Here is a 15,299-nt window from a genome sequence, read left to right as displayed (position 1 = left end):
TTCCATTCTTTGCCTTTTTGACCTCTCTGCTTTTACAGATACGGGTCAGAACATTAATTAGTACCAATGCCACACTCCCTATATTCCATCCCATAACCTTCTGACATCTTTGCTTTTACAGATGCCGGTCAGACACACTCCCTTTATTTCATCCCTTGACCTGTTGACATCTCTTTCACAGAGCTTTTCAGAACTGTTATATTAACCCTATCAGCGAAGTTCCAAATGAAATCCACTTCTACACTTGCATCCCTTTTGGAGTCTTTCATTACTCGCACTGTGGAGCCTGTCATCGCTCGCTCTGTGGAGTCTTCCTGTGCTCTCTGTGTGGCGTCGTCTTCGTCTTGGGTATTGCTGTCATCCAATGTATCGACGAGCTGCCATGGCCTCATGGTGTTGGATTCATCTACCATGAGTAGAGTCGTGTTGAGCTTTGCAACGGTGTCGCTGATGCTGTGATCAGCATGTCCAAATAACTCCTCCATGTCTGAGTAGTATTCTTTGATAGCCATTTCATCTTCGTTGGCTTCTTCTACCACAAGCTGATTCGTGTTGAACTTTGCGACCGTGTCGCTGATGCTGTGAGAAGCATATCCGACTGACTCAGCTGTGTGTGAGTAGTATTCTTCGAAAAACAAATCATCTTTTGTTGTTTCGGAATTCTTTTTGTTCTCTTCACTTTGGGTGGTGCAGACTGCTTTTTTCAGGGTGTTGTGCAAGTTGTTTTTAACTGTTGGTGTAAGTTCAGGCGTTTTTCTGTGTTCTGAGGCAAGAAAATTTGTGTTTACCACTTTAAGTGTCTTATTTTCAATTTTCGGGCATTTCCTTTTTAAGTGGGCGTGGTCGGAATGCTCAGACGTCATGACGTCACGCGCAGGAATGCATTGCGCATGCGCAAATCGGCCTTCCTCCTTCACTGTGCGGTTTTGTTTCCATTGCGCATGCGCGGCGTGCGCATGCGCATTACGATCCGCGACCAAAACTTTTTTTGACTGCGCATGCGCGGCTTGCGCATGCGCATAACGATCGGCACCGCGATATTTTTTAAACTGCGCATGCGCGGCTTCCGGTTCCGGCGCATGCGCAGACGCAATTTGTAGTTCTTTGCTTACCGGAGACTGCAAAATGTGCTCCGACGCCATTTTTTCGCGGATTTCAGCGATTTTTCTGTCCCATCTGGACTGGATTTCTAAAAGTTGTAAGTTACCTTCTCTTTCCGATCTGGACTGGGTTTCAGCGTTTTGGCTTTGTGATAAATTCGTGTTATTTCTTCTTTTTGATCTGTACTTTTCATTCGCGATTTCTTGTTCTTTTCGTGATTTTTTAAGTTTTGCATCACTCAGTCTCTGTGCAGTTTGGACTCTGAGTATGTCTTGCTGTTCAAATTTCTCACAGTACTCTTCAAATTTGTTTAGTAACGTTTGTAAGCTGTTTCTGTCTTCATCTTTTGAGTATTTAAATCCATTATACACTTTCCTATTTACAGGCCCTGCGGTGAGAATTGCTATTTTAATGTTGTCGGAGGCTTCTTGTACCCCATTAGCTACGAGATCAAAATCAAACATTTGTTTAAACCTTTTCCAGACACCTCTTACATTGCCAGTCAGGTCTAGCTGCTCTGGGTATCCAATCCACATCCTCGAATTAGCGATGTCTTCCCAAGTCAAATGTCCAGTAGGAGATTTCCATGCCATTTTGAGCTTTCTGTATCTGCCACTGAGTTGTCCTGTAGTAAGCGTCTGAAGCCACTCCTGGTACCATGTGTTGTTACTCGTGTCTTAATAAAGCTCGTAGTCTCAAATGTGGAGAAGATGCTTTATTGTGAGTTCGTTCTCTCTTCAGAGCTGTTTCCTAAGGTTACCTTCAGTGTTCCTAGCTGGCGTGTGTGTTGTGTCTGTGTTGCTCCAAGTTCTGCCCTTAGTGAAGTGTGTCCTCACTTCCTGTCCCCGTCTATTTATATGGCTCTCCCGTGCCCCCTCTAGTGTTTGCTCAGTTGTATTGCATCTAGTTAACTTGTGATCACCACACCCGGTACTCTCTGAGATCCAAGCAGGCAATCTGCAGCAAGGCTGACAAGTTTTGAAAGTGTCCAGCCTGTTAATCGTAGTCAACTCGATGAAAATCATGGATTTGCATAGGGCTGCTGGAGCTGGCATGAACAGAGCATCGATGCCCGAGTATAGCCCCTGGGTGCTGAGGGACATGGCTGGGCTGTGCCCTGGAACTGCTCCCTGGCATTGAGTGGTGAGGTGGTGGTGGGGTCGGGGAGGGGGAAGTTGGACCTCTTTGTGTTGGAGGATTGGAGCTGTTCCCCTTGAGCAGGGAGGTCCCAATGTCCGGGGGGTGGGGGAGGGGGGCCTTTAACTTTATTTTGAGACCAGGGCGTCCTTTAAGAATGGTGCCTGAATATCTGAATCCCAGTTTTGCCAGCAAGTCAGGGCTACACTCATGACCTGGTGTTCCTGGAGAGGGAGCACGCGATGTCCGTAAGCACCATCGGGGCCTTCCGTGCCCAGTGGGCACCGCAGGGTCTGGGGTGCTTTACTGACCCTTAAAATCACATTTAAGTTTCAATGTTTTGAGTTTCATTTGTGATTTGTTATTGTTTAACGTAGTATCCCTTTAAGGGGCTGCCCTTTTTAATTTGTCCCTCAGTTTTATTTAGTTTTTTGGTTTCCATCAAAATAGAATCAACAGTGACAGTATAGTATTTGTGATGGGGGCTGAAGGCAATGGTGTCAGTCTGCCCGACGTTTAACTGGAGAAAATTGAAGCTCAAACAGCACTGGATGTGGGGCAATGAAATAAACCTGAACTGAAAGAGTTAAACAGGGTAACAGCAGAATTTGGTGAAGCTTGCTGGTCTGACACTAAAATGCTTCGTTTTGTTTCATTTCTGTATATCTGAAGGTCACCGAGTCTATAGAAACTGTGCAAAAGTTTAATTTTTTTCATCCCGGCAAACAGATAATACAATCTGAAGGCGCAACATTCTGAGGTAGCTCATCGATGTCAGAATGCTTTGGCAGAGTCGCCAACTTCATAGTTATCGCAAAGGGGAAAGACGTGTTCGGTGAAAACAGATGCCAACTGCAAGGATACCAGAGTGCTGATTCTGCAAAACGGTGCCATCAACAGCACAGAAGGAGGCCATTCGGACATTCGTGCTCGTTCTGGTCATCACTGAGGCAAGTGCAATTAGGCTCCTGTGGGCACTGATGAACAAAAGAGAGCCGCAGTCCAACATTGGACGGCAGTGATAGGAAAGGGCATGAAGGGAGAGACCCTACATCAAAGTGGAAAGCCACAGTGAACCCCACAGTTGGCATATCTCCCAGGATAGAAGGAATTCCTGTGTCATTTTGCTTAGGTTCTGTTATCGCCAATTCTTTGAGCAACATTATGACAGCTTCCGAGGTGGGTCCATGCTGATGTTTGACCCCAATACATCTGGGCTAATAGCTAACAGCTGTGAGGAACGTCTCCCCTTTGAGCTTGAAGAGATCCATTCCAAGAAATTCTCACCTTCTGGATGGAAGTGAGGGCACCATCAGTGGTTCCCTTTGCTTATTGTCACCAGTAGGCTTCAATGAAGTTACTGTGAAAAGCCCCTAGTCGCCACAATCCGGAGCCTGTTCGGGGAGGCCGGTACTGGAATTGCACCCGCGCTGCTGCCTTGGTCTGCTTTAAAAGCCAGCTGCTTAGCCCACTGTGCTAAACCAGCCCTTTGCACAAGATTGTACAAGTGATGTAGTTTGAAATCATTTCCGACAATCGTTTTGAGATCCCTGGCTACCAAATGGAATTTTCCGCTCTCCGCTACTTATGGTAATACCCAGGTGTCCTTGGTGTATTCTCTGAGGGGTTCTAGTCTGAGGGCTCTGGCTATGAACGATCTCTCATCGTAAATCTGCAAGGCACCAATGACACCCGAGATAGCTTCGTTGCTCAAAGTATTGCTTTGAGATGAGGTTAATCGGAACATTTTCTGGTCATCTTTTGTTGCACATTCTTCACCTGCCTTTTGAATTTAATATGACATCTGTTTTGTTGCTGGTAGCTATTTTGTGGTCAATGATGTTTAAGATTCCATGGGCCGGATTCTCCGTTCCTGAGACGTTCCTGAGAAGTGTTGGTGCCGGAGCAGGTTTAGTGGACTTCTACGACAGCAAAACTGGCGCCGCACCTGGGCCAACTCAACGACCGTTAAGGGGCTAGCACCAGGGCCACGTGGAACATGATCGATTCCAATAAGAAACAGCGCCGGATTCGCTGGGTTCGAGATTGACACTCAGGAGACTGACAAACTACAGCCGCATGTACATGCTTCACTCCCCACGCACACTCATTCCAGTCAACAAGCTGGCAGCAAGACGAGCGGCAGAACCGGAGACGTTGTGCAGGAGAGGCGGGCGACCCTGCACCCCAGGGTGGGAAGGAGGCTCTCAGCCAACATGTTTGATGGGCATGGACGCAGGTGTCAGAGGTCGTCTGCGCCGTGGGCAACATCACGAGGTCCGGCCAGCAGTGTCGAAAGAAACTGCACAACCTCCTCAGGGCAGCCAGGGTGAGTAGGCAGTACTGTACCCCTGGCACCAACTCCCGTCCCACACACCCATTACCCCCCCCCCCCCCCCCCCACCACCACCACCAGGAGGGTGGCTAAACCCCTACCCTGCACCGCATACCGGCACCCATACTGGCCACCATGGCCGGGTGCCCTGGCCACTGAAACCACCAGCTACCCACCCTCTGGGCTGCATGCATCGCCGGACTGTCTAACGCTGTGCGTTTTCTGTTTCCCCCTAGGAGATGGCTGCTCACAGCCACTAAGGGATGGAGAGGGTTGGAGTGGGACCGCCAGAATTGCACCCCCTCACCGCAGTAGAACAGAGGGCATTGGACGTGATCAGTGGGCCTGAAGAAAGGGAAGTCGCTGGGGCGGAGGTCAGCACCGGGCAAGGAAGTGAGACCCCGCTGAGTTATGGTTCCCAATGGCATGTGTGTCAATTAGCCCCTGGACCTGGGGTATCCCGGTGATGTTGGTGAACCTGGGCATCCTGGTGGGCTCGGTCCACATTCAAATGGATGTATTGTGCTGACTGGGCATATAGGGCCTCCATAACGGCACAGATGCACCTGTACACCGAGGTCTGTGAGATCCTGGACAGGTCCCTACTCAGCGCCTGGAAGGAGCCCGCGGCGTAAACGTTGGGGGCCACCGTCACGGTTTCCGGGAGTGGGAGTCTTCCCCATTCCCTCACGGTACCAGGTGCAGCATGATCTGGCAGATATGTTGCACTTACTCCCTGCTCAGCCGGAGTCTTCCACGGCATGCCCGGTCCGGCAGGTCCTCGAATAACAGATGGTGCCAGTTATACAGGAGCCCTCATATGGCGTCTTCTTTGCACCTCCTCAGCCTGTTGGGCAGCCGGTTCTCCATCCTCTCAGCCAGCCCGGCAAGTGTCAGGACCGGCAGGCCACGGTTGCGCCTCTGCATGTCCTACCTCCTCTCTCTCCCTCATCAGCGATGGTGCCTGTTTCCAATTTTTTAAAAGCACAAGTGAACCTCACTGTCAGGAATTCCACTTGGCGGAGACGGAGCATCACGGAGGCCCCGGAGAATATCAGGTCAGGCCTGCTAATGATATGCAAACGGCATTTACAGTACGTGGAGAGTGGAACGCATTGATGCTGCTGTCGAAGCACCGGAGAATTGCAATTTGGCGGGAACCCACCGACTCACCACAAGCGTCAGGACCTATTCTATGCCCAATCATTTACCCCAGGACGACAGCCGATGGAGAATCCCGCCCCGTATCTTTGACAACATTTATGTTCTCTCATTAAGGCTTCTCAACAGAAATGTGTGACATTGCGTCTTCTGTTGTTTTCGTTGCTCAGGTTTGTCCATCCGTTTCTTGTTCGATGTAAGCTTCCCTTCCAAGTAAGTTGTAGTTCCTTCACCGGCAGTTCATGGGACATCTTCCACCTGCTTTTCTCGAGTTTTACACATGGTTCTCATAAGGAGAAGGAGGCAATTCAGCCCATTGAATCTGCACCGACCCTCTGAAAGAACACTCTACCTAGGCCACACCCCCACCCTATCCCCGTAACCCCATCTAACCTGCACATCCCTGGGCTCAAAGGGGAAATTTAGAGTGGCCTATCCACCTAACCTGCACATCTTTGGACTGTGGGAGGAAACCGGAGCACCCGGAGGAAACCCACGCAGACACGGGCAGACCGTGCAGACTCCGCACAGACAGTGACCCAAGCCGGGAATTGAACCCAGGTCCCTGGCGCTGTGAGGCAGCAGTGCGAATTAGGTTCTGGTGCCTCTGTCTCAGAGTATTTGTCTCAGTCTTCTCAAGACTGAAGGGGCAGCACGGTAGCATTGTGGCTAGCACAATTGCTTCACAGCTCCAGGGTCCCAGGTTCGATTCCGACTTGGGTCACTGTCTGTGCGGAGTCTGCACATCCACCCCGTGTGTGCGTGGGTTTCCTCCGGGTGCTCCGGTTTCCTCCCACAGTCCAAAGATGTGCAGGTTAGGTGGATTGGCCATGATAAATTGCCCTTAGTGTTGGCTGGGGTTACTGGGTTATGGGGATAGGGTGGAGTTGTTGACCTTGGGTAGGGTGCTCTTTCCAAGAGCCGGTGCAGACTCGATGGGCTGAATGGCCTCCTTCTGCACTGTAAATTCTATTATAATTCTATGAAGACCTCTAAATAAATTTAGACATCTTATCCTGAATTCTTTCAGTTTATATTATTTCCCAAATTGTCTACCTTATAGATGAGTTGCAGATCAGTGCAAGCTATTTGGCTTCACAGTGAACACTCTTTGCATCATAGAATCATTAAATCACTACAGTGCACAAGGCGGCTATTCATCGAGTTTGCACAGACCGTCTGAAAGAGCACCCATCCAGGCTCCAGCCCTCTTCCTGCAACTTTACTTAATCAATGGGAGAACATGCAAACTCTACAGTCACCCAAGGCCGGAATTGAACCCAGGTCCCTGGCACTGTGAGGCAGCAGTGCTACCCACTGTGCCGCTGCTCCGCCTCCGTACAATGTTTCCATGATTTCTCTTCCATTACGCTGGAAGCATTGCAGTTAATTGTCCCTTTTCCTTTGATTGGCTACCTCCTGGACCATGGTGCCATATGGTCGATGACTGGAGAGAGTCTTGATTCAGCTACTGTTCCGTGTCTCAAAGAACTGAAATGTCTGTTCCAATGTCTGATTTGATGTTGTTTTATGCTTGTTGACCATAATCTCTGCGCTCCAATTGTTCCAACTAGATCAGGGGCGGGATGCTCCGCGAGCCGGTGGGACGGGCCACTCTGGTGCCGAGGAGTGGTGTGAACCACTCCAGCGTCGGGCCGCCCTGAAGGGGTGGAGGAGGGCGAGGCCGGCACCGGAGTGTTTGGCACCGCGCCTGCCAGCGCAGAAGGGCTTGGCGCCATGCCAACCAGAGTGAGTTGGCGCATGCACGGGAACGCCAGCGTGTGATGGCGCCGTCCTAGCGCATGCGCAGGGGGGTTCGTCTCCGCACCGGCCATGGAGTAGGTTGACAGCAGCCGGTGCGGAGGGAGAGTGCCCCCACAGCACAGGCCCACCCGCGGATCGGTGGGCCCCAATCGCAGGGCCAGGCCACTGTGCCCCCCGCCCTCCTCTGGGCCAGATTCCGCCCCCCCCTCCCCTCAAGGACTCTGCAGGCTGCCCGTCGAGCCAGGACCTGTTGTGATTGACGCCAGTGGGAACCACCGAAAACGGGCGGCCACTCAGCCCATCGCGGGCCAGAGAATCACTGGGGGGTCCGCTGCCAGCGGCCGCCGACTGGCGCGGTGCGATTCCCGCCCCCGCCAAAACCCCAGCGCCAGAGAATTCGGCAGCCAGCGGGATTGTCCGACCCGGAGGGTGGTTGGAGAATCCCGCCCTCTGTCATTTGCCCCAAGAATGGCACCTTGTTGACTTTTGCATCCTCAATTTCTTGAATGCCACCTGCTTTAACCAGTTTCTCCATAGATGTCCGATTTGGGAGTTTTTTGCTGCAGCATACACATTAAAAATATTCTCTCCTCCCGGGGCAGCACGGCAGCGCAGTGGTTAGCACTGCTGCGTATGGCGATGAGGATCCGGGTTCGATCCTGGCCCCACGTCACTGTCCATGGGGAGTTTGGCCATGTTCCCAGTGTCTGAATGGGTTTCACCCCCCACAATCTAAATGATGTGCAAGTTAGGTAGATTGGCCTTGTTGAATTGCCCCTTCATTGGAAAAAAATAGTTGGGGACTCTAAATTTAAAAAAATATATATTCTCTCCTCCAACAGAAATGATACGCCACGTTTTTGGCTGGATACTGTTTGGTTCCGTCTATTTCCAACACAGCCTTGGTGCCGTGAGGGAGTAGGGCTAGCCACTGTGCCACCCTTGGATAGTGTTAAATCATCACTTGGCTGCAAAGAAATCTGGTAAAGTTATAACAATGAGATCCTGAATTAATTAGTCCATCAAGTCTCCAACTTCTCAATTCTCAACGAATCAATATAAATAATTTGGGAAGGAGTCCATGCTCTCTCGTGCTCTTAGCATATGCCTATTGAATTTTGCCCTATCTAAGATTGTTATCTTTCCAAGGCTGGAATATATATCAAAAGCTTTTGGAACAGCTTCATGTGTCGCTGTTTCTTTGTGCTCTGTCTGATCATTACATCTGCACTACTGCCTATGGTGTAGAGAAGGGTACTAATCTGTTCCTTGTTAGGCTTCTCTGCTGGTCCCAAATCAGTTCTGTACCTGGTAAATCAGCAACGCTGGTTCTGACACTTCTTGGCTTGATCCAAGCCTTGCACATTTTCGAAGCACTCTGTAAAGGGTAGGATTTTCTCCCTGGCATTTCTTCACCTTTCTTCGAGTTCCATTGCCATTTTTCCCACGCTGTCCTTTCCATGCAGTTTTTTTGTCTGCTGCTTCTTCTAATCACTGGCCTCTTTAATTTGTGCTCTTTCCATTGCCATCATCTGTTATCAATCTGGGGTCTCAACTTAGGTCACTGATGGGCAACCACGGCTAGTGAGTGACCCACATGAGTGGCCCTCCTTCGTCTCAACGGGTGGCAGGATTGAAAATCGGGCTTGTTCACAAACCATAGCTCCATGGAAATGATTAAATACATTTAACACATGCCAAAAATTTCAGAATGAATTCTAGAAAATGAATAGAACTGTCATCAACTTCAAATGGTAAAAAGAAAAATATCTAGGCTTTGATTGGATGCAGAGGGAGCGCATGGCTCTCCCAGCCAATGTTGTGTGCAATCATCACCATGTACCTCACTTCACGTGCCCGAGATTTGCGTGTGTATCACTTGCGTGGGTGAATCTGGCAACCCTGCATGGGGTCAACTAAATGCCTTGTGGACCGCACTCAGAACCCTGATGGGCCGCATGTGGTTGTCCTTGGTGAGAATTGATAGACTGCTGGAGGCAAGGCTGTTTGTAAAATTTACTTTTAATGAAAACATTCTAACTATATACAAGGGATAAGGCTTAGCACGAGGCGTCACATAGAACTGTCTCAGCATGCTCTGTTCTCATATGATGTTACATCTTTGATGTGACTATTTACATATTTAAATTAACCCTTTACACTTTTCTGTTCAACATAAATGCAACGTGGTGTCTTCCTCCTGCTGCTTATATCACAAAGATTTAGTTACCTAAATTACATTTAGAGAGATGGGGGGCATGATTTGGCTAACAGGAGCTTGCAACACGCAACTTTCAAACCATGTTGGACCATATTCTTGAAGCAGTGATTCTTGTCTCTACATTCCGCACCTGTACATCACGGCCATATAATTGGTGATCATAACAAATTATTGTGTCCAGGTGAAGGGGCAGATTGAACTGCAGTCGCGCTGAGGTCCTCTGTTAAGTGGATGGGGATAAAACAGAAAGGAGAGGAGCATTAGGTCTCCCCTTATGCAGATTTTCTGTACTATGGACCCAATACCCTCCAAGGACGAGATAATGAAGCTGCTTGGAAGTTTTAGCTCCTTCTGCCGGTACAAGTTGAACATCGATAAGAGCGAATGCTACCCAGTCAACCCCGCCCCAGGGAGGAGAACCCTGGGGGCCGGATGCTACCTCTTTGCCATGCCAAGACTAGCTTTCACTATCGGGGGGTCCGGGTGGCCCACAATTGGGACTCGCTTCATAAATTAAAATATACTAATCTGGCTGATGATGTCGTCAGACTTATAGAAGAGGCTGGCCCGCCAATCGGCGGGCCAGACCTTATCGGAGCCCCCCCCCCCCCCCCCAACCGTTTCCTCAGAGTTCCCTTTGGCAGCGACCAGGGGTGAACGGCGCCAGCCGGACTCTGTTGTATCGGCGCGGCTGCTCGGCCCATCCGGGCCGAAGAATTGGCGGCCCCGCCGATTCCAGCGGCCCAGCAGGTGCAAACGGCGCCGATTCTCCGCACGTAGGAGAATCGCACGCCAGCGTTGGGGTGCGATTGTGCTGATTCTCCTGCCCGGCGCGGGGTTCAGAGAATCGCCCCCATAGTCTTAGCTAGCCTCCATCTGCACAAATCACCTTTTCCTGCCAACAGATTTGGACTCGACGTTGAAGTCATTGGAGGGGAAGGGTTTGAAGGCTTGTTTTCAGAGAAGAGGTTTTCTAGTTTTAAGGAGCTGACAGAGACATTCCAATTGCCTGGTTCCAGTCTTTTCAGATACTTTCAGATTTGCGTTTTTTTTTGGTGCGATATTTTTCCCTCCTTTCCATTGGAATCACCCTCTTCCCTGTTCAAGAGGATTTTGTGTTTGGCCCAGTCTGGTGCGAGGACTATTGTATTTATGGCCATATCCTCCCAATGGAGTCAGCTCAGTTGAGTGAGGTGAGGGTGAAATGGGAGGGTGACTTGAGGCCCTTCACAAGGTTAACTCCACGTCTTCATGTGCTCGGCTAAGTCTGATTCTTAAGGTGGTGCACAGGGCACAGTTTAATAAAGCAAGCATAAGTGGATTTTTCTCTGGGTGGTGGACAAGTGTGAGCATGGCTTTCGGGGGACGGCTAACCAATTTAGTAAGCTTTTGGACCTCTTTCTTCAACACTATGTTGGAAATACTCACTGTTGATTTGGATCCATGTTTACTGGTGGCAATTTTTGTGGTATCAGTCTCGTCAGTGCTTCAGACGCGGGTGAAGACAGATGTCCCTGCCTTAATAGCCCGGAAGCGAGTTCTGCTTTAGTGGAGGTCTCCTACTCCTCTCAATGCCTCGGCTTGGTTGGGTGACCTCATATCATTCTTACATTCGGAGAAGATTAAGCACACTATTAGAGGGTCGGTGGAAGGGTTCTACCTAAGATGGCAGCCATTTATTTTCATGTTTAAGGAGCTAGTCACCGTCAGCTGTTAGGGGGTTTTGTTTAGTTGTTTGGGGTTAAGTTAATATGTGCTTTTGCTCGTTAGTCTCGTTCTTTTATTGTGTAACTTTGGTTAATTATTTTATAAGATTGTGTTTATTATGTACATTTTGAAGTAATGGGCAAGAGAAGCAAGTGATATAAGGAGAAACTCGCAAACGGCAAGTGGTTGGGGACTGGAGATAGGTTGACTTATTGGGAAAGGAGCATGTATAGGGTTATAAGGAGAAGATGGGTAACGGCACTGGGTAAATTGTTCATTCGGAGTGTCAATGCAGACATGACAGGCGAATATCCTCATTCTACGCTGAAACCTCTGAACTCCCTGCTCTTGCCCTCTCTCTCCGGAATGCAGCACCTTCTTCCTCACCCCAGATTTCCCTTGGCCCTGAAACACTTTTCGACCCGCTTCCCTCTCCCGGAAGTTTTCTCCATCCCCTGAGCAGTTTTCTCTAACCCTCTCTCACACCACCCCCCAGCTGTTTCCTCTCTCACCCTCATGAGGACTGTTTTCTCTCAACGCTCTCACCAGAGCCCTTTTCTATAACCCCTCACATCTTTTTCTCTTCCCCGCCAAGCCTTTTCCTATTTCCACTTCCCACACACTCCTTTTGCACTTCCATCCCATCCCCTGAACCATTATACCTCCCCCCCCCCAAGCCTTCCCCCCCCACAGTGCAGATTGCTCTCCCTCCCCGAGACATTTCTCTCTCCACTATGGCGGCACGGTGCTTCAGTGGTTAGCACTGCTGCCTCACATCTCCAGGGTCCTGGGTTCAATTCCGGCCTCGGGTAACTGTTGGTGTGGCATTTACACTTTCTCCCCGTGTCTGCGTGGATTTCCTCCGGGTGCTCCGGCTTCCTCCCAGTCTAAAGATGTGCAGGTTAGGCGAATTGGCCATGCTAAATTGCCCCTTAAGTGTTCAAAAGATCAGGTGGGGTTACTGGGATAGGGTGGAGACGTGGGCTTAAGTAGGATACTCTTTCCAAGGGTCAGTTCAGACTCAATGGATTGAATGGCCTCCTTCTGCACTGTAAATCCTATGATTGCCCCTCCCCAGAGCCGCTTTCTGCAATTGATAAATCAGGGTTTTTGAGTGTGTTGAGCAACAAAACGATGTGCCGAGGGTGCCCGGATGTGTCAATAACAAGACTGGAGTTTTGAATGCAGCGGTCAAGAATGAAACTCAATCTTTTTGCATATTTTGCTTCATCAGCCTAAGTGCTTTCAATTGTGCCATCCTAACCATTCTTTTTAAAAGGACTGCAAGCAACCTGAAACTGGCTATTGCTCTCTGATTTACTCATCCTCTCAAATGATCCAGCTGATACTGAAAACATACTGTGTGGCAACAGTCAGTTCTCTTAACCGTCTCAATGTTAAGACATGGACATTTTAACCCGAGATCCATGACACCCAAAAATTGGTAAATGTCCGTTCAGCAATTATGATTTGTTTCTGAAACAGAAACCACTTCATTTGGATAGTTTTTGAAAAGATATTTTTATATAAAAAGACATCAGCTTTATAAAGAAGATTTTTTTTTAACGTACATTGTGAACTTTCAAAGTAATTCAATTAGAGCAAACCAAACGGGATTAAATCAATGAATTAAATAAAACGAAGAGCAGAATTGAAAATATTAAATTGCTTCTCTAAAATTACATTTCACTTGAAAGTGGCCAGAGGCTCTCAGCAGCTTTTTGTTTTTACATAAGAACTTGTTCAAAAGTTAATTGATTGCTCACTTGACATATAAACATATACTACAAACAGAGGACGACAATGGGAAATCAAGTACAACAGCCAACTAGGAATTCCTTTGGAACTTGATATTGTAACATCATGCCTTCCTTCCCCCACCATTCGCCTTTCTCCTTTAACAAAAATGATAAAAACACTTTTCAGTTCCTTGGACAGGCCAGTTGGATTCTTGGCTGCGATTCCAGTTTTACTGTGCACCAGTGTGACCAAAAGTAGTTAGTGATCTTTTACGGGCAATGTAAAATAGCTCCAAATTGTGGTTATAGAATTGGATCATGCTCAAAGGATGGCTTCTCTCCAGCTTCAATACACAATGTTCCCAATTTGTGTGCATTGCGTGAAGCAGGTTTAGTAACGAAATGTGTCATTTGCTGCTGCCCGCTGGTGTTTTTGAATGCAGGGTTTGAATCCAAGCTCTTCCAGTCGAGGGGTTGGCTTGGTTTAGATAAAACCTGCTTAGTTACTCTGCTTTTTCATTTGTGGCTCCACAGTCCCAACCAAAAAGAGGGTAAATGTGCAGGATGCACAGAGAAAAACGCATATGTGGGCAAGTGATTAAGGAAGAAAGAAGTGAAAGAGGAAGAAATAAATTAAGTTACAGAATGGAAGTTACACAACAGCTGGACGAAAGGAAATGCCTGGTGAGGGCACAAGGTTAACACGTCAGACAACCAACTAGTCCAGATCCATGTCAGAAAAAATGCCATTCTCTGTTTGGCAGTGCAAAGCACCAGAGCAAAGCTTCACATGAAAATCTCAAATTCTGAAAAGTCGGGTTTTAGGAGTCTCGCAGTGGATCCACACTAACCTCAACTTTACACAACGTTCATTTTCCACAGTGGCAGGCTTGGTATCGGTATAACTCTGCAAGCAACACAATCATTTAAAAAATGCCCACTTGAATGATTTTAGCTTCATCAAACTATTTTGCCACATATATTCTTCATTTTTAAAAATTGGTATATTTTGTGTCTTGAAATTGTCAGTGACTAGAATGGGAATTCATTATTTCAGCCCATAGAGGGCATAAAGCTGGTGAATAATAACTGCCAAACCAAATTTTGAGATTCAGTGTGGGAACGGTTCAATATGATCCAAACGTATCTATTGTACTGAATAAAGATAGAATCCCTACAGTGCAGAAGGAGGCCATTCGGCCCATCAAATCTACACTGAATCTCCTAAGCCGTACTGTAGCCCACTCTCCCGCAACCCCATAACCTAACCAACACATCTTTGGACTCTTAAGGGACAATTTAACATGGACAATCCACCTAACCTGCACATCTTTAGACTGTGGGAGGAAACTAGAGCACACGGAAGAAACCCACTTAGACGTTGGGAAAATGTGCAGACTCCACACAATCTCTCAATGTCAGAATCCAACTCGGGTGAGGCAGCAGTGCTAACCACTGTGTCATCCATCACCAAGTTGTCCATTGGGCAGTGGGGGTGGGGGTAATTCTGACAATACGTTGCAGTGGTGGGAAGGAGTGTGACATGAGGTCTTTTCATCAGCTAGCAAAATAGGAACAGTACCATTCATAGCTGTTCATAAAACCTCAACCAAGGAAGAGGAGAGGTTATAGACAAGTGCCTATTACTGTCATGGCAAGTAGAAAACATTTTTATTTAGGTAGCATATTTTACTACTGCCAGTACCTGTAGAGATCATAATGGGAGGGCTAAACAGCTATTTACATAGATCAAACAACAAACCGCTGAGCCGGAGGGCTCCGAAGCGAGGGAGGGCAAAATCAGCCAGATGCTGTTATTCAGTAACACCAGCTAGCGATAACTGGATTTCACTGACGTTCATCATCGAGGCTCACAAATGAAGATTTGACCGCTTGTGAAAAAAAAACTGAAATGAAAATTGCTTATTGTCACGAGTAGGCTTCAATGAAGTTACTGTGAAAAGCCTCTAGTCGCCACATTCCGGCGCCTGTTCGGGGAGGCTGGTATGGGAATTGAACTGTGCTGCTGGCCTGCCTCGGTCTGCTTTAAAAGCCAGCGCTTTAGCCCAGTGTGCTAAACCAGCCCCTGAGTTCAGGTGCTCATCATTCAATGAGACCGTCCCACCAGCAGGAA

The sequence above is a fragment of the Scyliorhinus canicula genome, chromosome 6, assembly GCF_902713615.1.
Source record: "Scyliorhinus canicula chromosome 6, sScyCan1.1, whole genome shotgun sequence".
Taxonomy (NCBI): domain Eukaryota; kingdom Metazoa; phylum Chordata; class Chondrichthyes; order Carcharhiniformes; family Scyliorhinidae; genus Scyliorhinus; species Scyliorhinus canicula.
Note: the sequence above shows the minus strand (reverse complement) of the source record.